A 6,000-nucleotide genomic window follows, 5' to 3' on the forward strand; every position below is an offset into this window, starting at 1 on the left:
AGTAATTGTTGATTTGTTGATGTTTGGTGCAGTTGTCAAAAGTCCCATGGGCAATGTTTTTGGTTGAAAGGTCTCACATTTAGGGACTGAACAGCATCTTTATTCATGGTACCCATGCCTCATTTCCTATGCACTTTGTTATGCACTCCTTGCTTCTGTGGGCTTGACCCCTTGCTGCTGATGTCCCCAATTGCTCCTTTTTTTGAGAATCGGCTTGTAAATTCAGCTTGTTCCAGTCTCTCTGTCGCTACCCTGGCATGTCCACTGACCACAATTCTGACTGTTACTTTGATTCTTTGCTGTGTGGCTAAGGCTCCGTTCACATCTTGGCGTATGGGGGTGACAATCGGTAATAAAATTGTTGCAAATAGAATCGCAGGACACCCGTCGCCCAAAACAAGCTCATGTACTTCTTTTGGGCGACAGTCATCCTGCGATTCTGTTTGCGCGATTTTACCACGATTGTCGCATTGCATTTTGGGTGCTATTGAAATTGACGGGGAACGCATGGGCGTCCCGGAATTTGCCGCTATTGCTAATCGCTGGCAGAATTGCCATGATTCGGAACATGGAGATGTGAATGGAGCCTTAAAGAGATTGAAAAGTAACATTTAAAAAAAAAAAACATGTATAAACTTACCTGCTCTGTGCAATGGAGCCACGTCCCCGGAAGGCATCGTTTCTGGTAGTGAGGATGAGTAGGTAGACTCATCCGTGCTAGGCGCATAAGCGCCTGATGTGGATGAGCCAGAGTCGGATGGAGTGAAACTGACCCTACCATTCCTCATTATGGGAGACCAGATGATCCTGAAACCATTAGATTTTGAGGAACTTACCACTATAATAAAAAGTCCCCCCTAACCTCAAGTTAACCCTATGGCTTGCATTGCTTTCTTAAAGAGAGCATGCAAAGTTAGAAATTACACGCAGGAGGATATGAAGCTGATGAGAGATGGTATTATGGGTTACGATCAAGAGAGCAGTTGAGACTGGAGAAATGTTGACAGCATACACAACATACAGTCTGCTGGCATGGCAGTCAGTGCTTACAAGCTTAACACAGAAGATGGCTGTACTGAAATGTGGACACAATTAGAGGCAGAAATGAAGAAAGTTTTAAGGAATGATCTTCCCTCCCCACGGCCATAGCTTGTAAACCAAAGCCGAAGGAAGAAATAGCAGAGTTCTACAAGAGGTTTATGAAAGTGTGGAAGGAAGAAGCAGGTTTAGACACAGAGGAAACAATGGGATCTTTGTTATCCAGACCTTCATTTCTAGTTTGAGAAATGATGCAGGTTTGGTAGTGAAACAATTGATCTCAGACTGGCCTGGATTACCAGTGAAAGGATTCACTGCGAAAATAATGGAAAGGGACGCAGCAGGATGTTTTGATCTCAAAGGGGTCACTACAATGCATTATCAAGAGGGATTACAACACTGTAACCCCCTGGATGCTAGACCCCGGGATGATACAGGTGAATTTAGACAGTGGGGCCGTGGGGGAAGAGGTAGAGGCAGAGGCAGAGGCCGAGGAGCGCAGGGTAATTTTAACAACCGCTCTGGACCTCAAAGACGTACCGAGTGTTTCAATTGTGGACAGGAGGGGCATTGGAGGAGTCAATGTCCTCATCCCCGCTCTCCCATTTATAAGGAACAACCACCCCGGCAAAAACTGCCCCCCAAGGGTCTCCTACCATACAATCCACACTATAGGTCAGATATGCCCTAGCCTGGAATCAACAACATTACCAAACATAGGGAGGCCCAGAAGGTGGTGTCCCAGCATTTCCACTTCTTCTCACCGACAATTACAACGAATCTCCCATTATCTCTTTGGAGGTAAATGGTAGGATCCTCCCATATCTCCTGGATACAGGGGCAACAAAATCGACCATATCCGAGGCGATGTATAGAGGTAAGAGAATGGATGCTGAGCCTTCAAAGGGAATTAATGGGATACCAACTAAAACTTACAAAACACCTCCACTCCCAATTACTGATTCTGTCACAGGGACAGTGCTCTTGCATCACTCATTCAGAATAATACCCTCATGCCCAGTAAATCTTTTGGGAAGAGATTTAATAGGAGTTCTGGAAATTGACATTTTCTTGACTCGAAGAGGGGACGTAGCTATAGAGTCACCACTATTTTTCCAAGCTGAAGTTCCTTCCCCATTCCCACAGGATCATCCCCTCTGGGCTAAGGACAGCCTTGATGTGGGATACATCCCTTGCACCCCCTACAAGGCCCAGGTAAAGCAAGAGAAAAAAGAAAAAGAGGAAGGAATTAAACCCATTATAGAACAATTTGTAAAACAAGGAATTTTGAAACCCATCATATCGCCCTATAACTGCTATAAATCCAGTTAAAAGGAGTGATGGATCATACAGATTTGTGCAAGACCTTAGAGCCATTAATAACCTTGTAGTTCCGATTGCCCCATTTGTATTGATGTGCCATCCCTCATCACCTCCATACCTGCTTTGGCAGTATGTTTTTCAATTATTGATTTAAGTAACGCCTTTTTCTCCGTCTCAGTTGACAAAGAGACACAACTACTACTCGCTTTTTCCTATGGAGGGCAAGAGACAACTGTAAAACCATGGCTGGGGACCTTGCACAAGAGCATGGAGGAAAGCTGAGACCTGTAGCTTTTTTTTTCTAGAGTAGTGCCAGTTCCGGTACAAGGCATGCTGATGTGTCTGAGGGCCTTGGCCTCGTGTGCCATGGCTGTGGAGATGGCCAAATCATTTACACTGGGTCACCCTACAGAACTACTCTCCACACATTAGGTTGCATATTTACTGAAGAACCTTAATACCCAACACATGTCTGCACAATGACTAAGCAGGTATGAGGTCATCCTTATGAGCAATCCCTCCCTACAAATCAAATACAGTGCCCCTACAGCAGGTCCTGCTCCTATCTTGAACGCCGTACTTGGCATGAAAGGAGAGAGAAATGAATTAGTCCCCAATCATGACTGTATAGACATTGTAAATCAGGACACCTCACCTCGAGCTGACCTACTTGCAAGCCCCATTGAGGGAGAACACACTGTTTGTGGATGGAGGCACAACCCATCCCTTATCAATCAGTTCAAGCAGCAGAGCTTATTGCTCTTACAAGAGCATGTCAGCTTTTTTAAGGGACAAGAAGTTACACATACTCCAAGTACGCTTTCGGAGTCACATACGACTTTGGAATAATATGGCAGAGGCGTGGTTACATAACTGCAGATGGGAAATCTATTTCTCATTCTTCTCTAGTCACCAATCTTCTTGAAGCCATCTCCTTACCCAGCAAAATAGCGATCATTCATTGCAAAGCACATACACACCATGCTGATGATGTCTCCAGGGGAAATGCGCTGGCAGATGCCACGGCCAAACAAGCTGCTCTCACAGTTCCAGCCTTTGTCCAAATGCCCCCCCCCCCCCTTACGCACGCAACTTTTTCATGGAAACAGGTTTTACAGGACCTACAAGCTATGGCTTCATCAGAAGACCTGGCCTACTGGCATAAGGAGGGTCTGACAATGAGTCCTGAAACTGGACTCATTACCAAAGAGGGGAAACCACGTATACCAAAAGCAAGTGCACCTTTATTCATTTCACAATACCACGGCCTAGGACATAGAGGATGGAAGGCCACAGCCAACATGTTGACACAAGATTTCCACATCCTACACCTCCGGTCATTATGTAAGTCTTTTGTGTCCAGATGCATTAAATGTATCAGAAACAACCCAAACATGAACACCTACTGTACACTACCTCACCTTTTACACACCTACAAATTGATTTTATCCACATGCCAAAGTTGGGAAAGAGACAGGAATAGTTACTCATCATAGTAGACATGTTTACCAGGTGGGTAGAAGCTTTCGTCTGTACTAGGGAGGATGCAAGGACAGTTGTAAAAATCCTGACACAAGAAATAATACCTAGGTGGGGATGCCCATTGCAAATTAACTCAAAAAATGGCCCAGCCTTTGTTTCCAAGGTATGTCAGGAGTTAGTCAGATCCCTGCAAATAGAGTGAAAATTCCACATTCCCTATCACCCACAAAGCTCGGGTATAGTGGAAAGAATGAACAGGACAATCAAGGACAAGATAAGGAAAGCTACAGGTGGCACATTTGCCAAATAGAAAACTGTGCTCCCTGCAGTTTTAGCAGAGATTAGAATGACTCCTTCCAAGAATAATCATTTGTCACACTTTGAAATTCTGATGGGTCGACCATTTCCCACCCCCTGGGCCAAGAAACCTCTGGTAGAATAGAACAAGGTGACCTGGGCATGATACAAGAAGAATATTGCAGGAATTTGATTATAAAATTAAATGGCATCTTTGGTAAAGTATCCTCTTTTCTCCCATTACCCACACAGGAACCAACGCATGAATTCCAGCCTGATGACACGGTGGTGATTAGTCAGCTGAACCGGACCAAGAAGCAAGACTATCCCTTCAGCCCACCCACTACTGTCGTGGCAGTGACCAGAACCGCTGTCCTTACTGAACAGTCTGGAGCGTGGATCCATGCAGAGAGGTTAAAGTAAGTACCACAAAGGACCCAGAAGCAAGACACAGATAAAGGAGGTGAAACAGGTGATATAAATCCTTGAAGAGCGAGTGAAACAGGTGATAGAGACTCTGAAAAAGATGACCTCACTACTTTCTCCACAGACTTCTGGAAAGATCTTGTGCCCGCTCTTTATGCTGGCACTGATAGTGTTTTTGCCCACTTGGATCATTACTAACTGTATCTACCACCCCGTGGACTTGGGCATCATTGGTATTATATGTGGCCACCCTAGCAATGAGACCATGACCCGAAACAAGAGAGACTAATGCACAGAGCCCAGACTCGTTTACTGATAAAATGTTGTTGCTTCAGTTTAAGTACTCTTATCCCCAGAAATCAGGATATGAGAAGGGCTGGGTGTGTAGAAAATTGCATCCCAGCATGGCTCAAATTCACACCAACGACCCAGAAATCAATTCTACTCTAAATTCTCTCTTTACAGCATGGCACAGCCCTGTGGGGTTTGTCCTAGGCCAATTGACCCTGGCCACCTTTTCTGAAAATGTCCAAGATACCATAAGTAGATGACCACTTTCTCTGAGTGATAATGTATATATCTGTTGCAGCAAGAAGTGCTATCCTTGGATTCCCGTTAAAAAGCGAGGATGGTGTTATCTGGCCTTACTGATCCCAGTACTGGGGATCATAGGGGATGGAGAAGGTAAACATCAATACCTTTTGAAGGCTAGTACACATCCCAGGTATCCCCTTAAACACATAGGAAAAAGGGAACTGTTTTTGGAACATGACATGACTTGGGCATGGTTCCCCTCATGGACAGGGTGGGGTATAGAATTAATGAAAAGGCTAAACAACTACTCCAAAATTATAGATGAGGTTATGGAAAAGAACTTGTCCTTTTTTTCATACAAATAAAGCTTTCTTTTGGTGGTATATAATGGGTTTTTTATTTTTTGCGCTATAAATCAAAAAAGATTGAAAATTCGGTAAAAAAAAAAAAAAAAATCTTTGTTTCTGTTAAAATTTATTGCAGAGTATTGGTGAGTATTGGCAGAGTATTGGCAGAGTATTGGCGAGTATTGGCAGAGTATTGCAGGGTATTGCAGTGTATTGGCAGAGTATTGCACATTATTGTAGAGTATTGCAGAGTATTGCACATTACTGCAGAGTATTGCACATTATTGCAGAGTACTGCACATTATTGCAGAATACTGCAGAGTATTGCACATTATTGCAGAGTATGGGCACAGAGCAGCGCTGTGGGCACTACAGATCCAGCCCACAGTGCTGCTAAAAATGATCTCTCCCCCTCTCCCCTCGCACTGTACAGATCAGTACAGAGAGGGGAGGGAGGAACATGACATCATGACATGACGCCGGTTTGTTCACAAGTGATCGCTCCGTCATTTGATGGAGCGATCACATGGTAAACGGCCGCTACAAGTGGCCA

At 44.4% G+C, this 6,000-nt stretch overlaps 1 long non-coding RNA gene across 2 annotated transcripts in view; it reads left to right on the forward strand.

The window, feature by feature from the left end:
• The window catches only part of LOC141131604 (uncharacterized), a 145,488-nt gene extending 139,851 nt beyond the window's left edge, over positions 1–5,637 (forward strand). For both annotated transcript variants that reach the window (XR_012242793.1, XR_012242791.1), the window contains exon 3: positions 4,393–5,637. This is a non-coding gene — a long non-coding RNA (uncharacterized lncRNA). The remainder of the gene's footprint in view (positions 1–4,392) is intronic.
• The last annotated feature ends 363 nt before the right edge of the window (positions 5,638–6,000 follow it).

Source organism: Aquarana catesbeiana, linkage group LG01 (genome assembly GCF_042186555.1).
Source record: "Aquarana catesbeiana isolate 2022-GZ linkage group LG01, ASM4218655v1, whole genome shotgun sequence".
NCBI classification, from domain to species: Eukaryota; Metazoa; Chordata; class Amphibia; order Anura; family Ranidae; genus Aquarana; species Aquarana catesbeiana.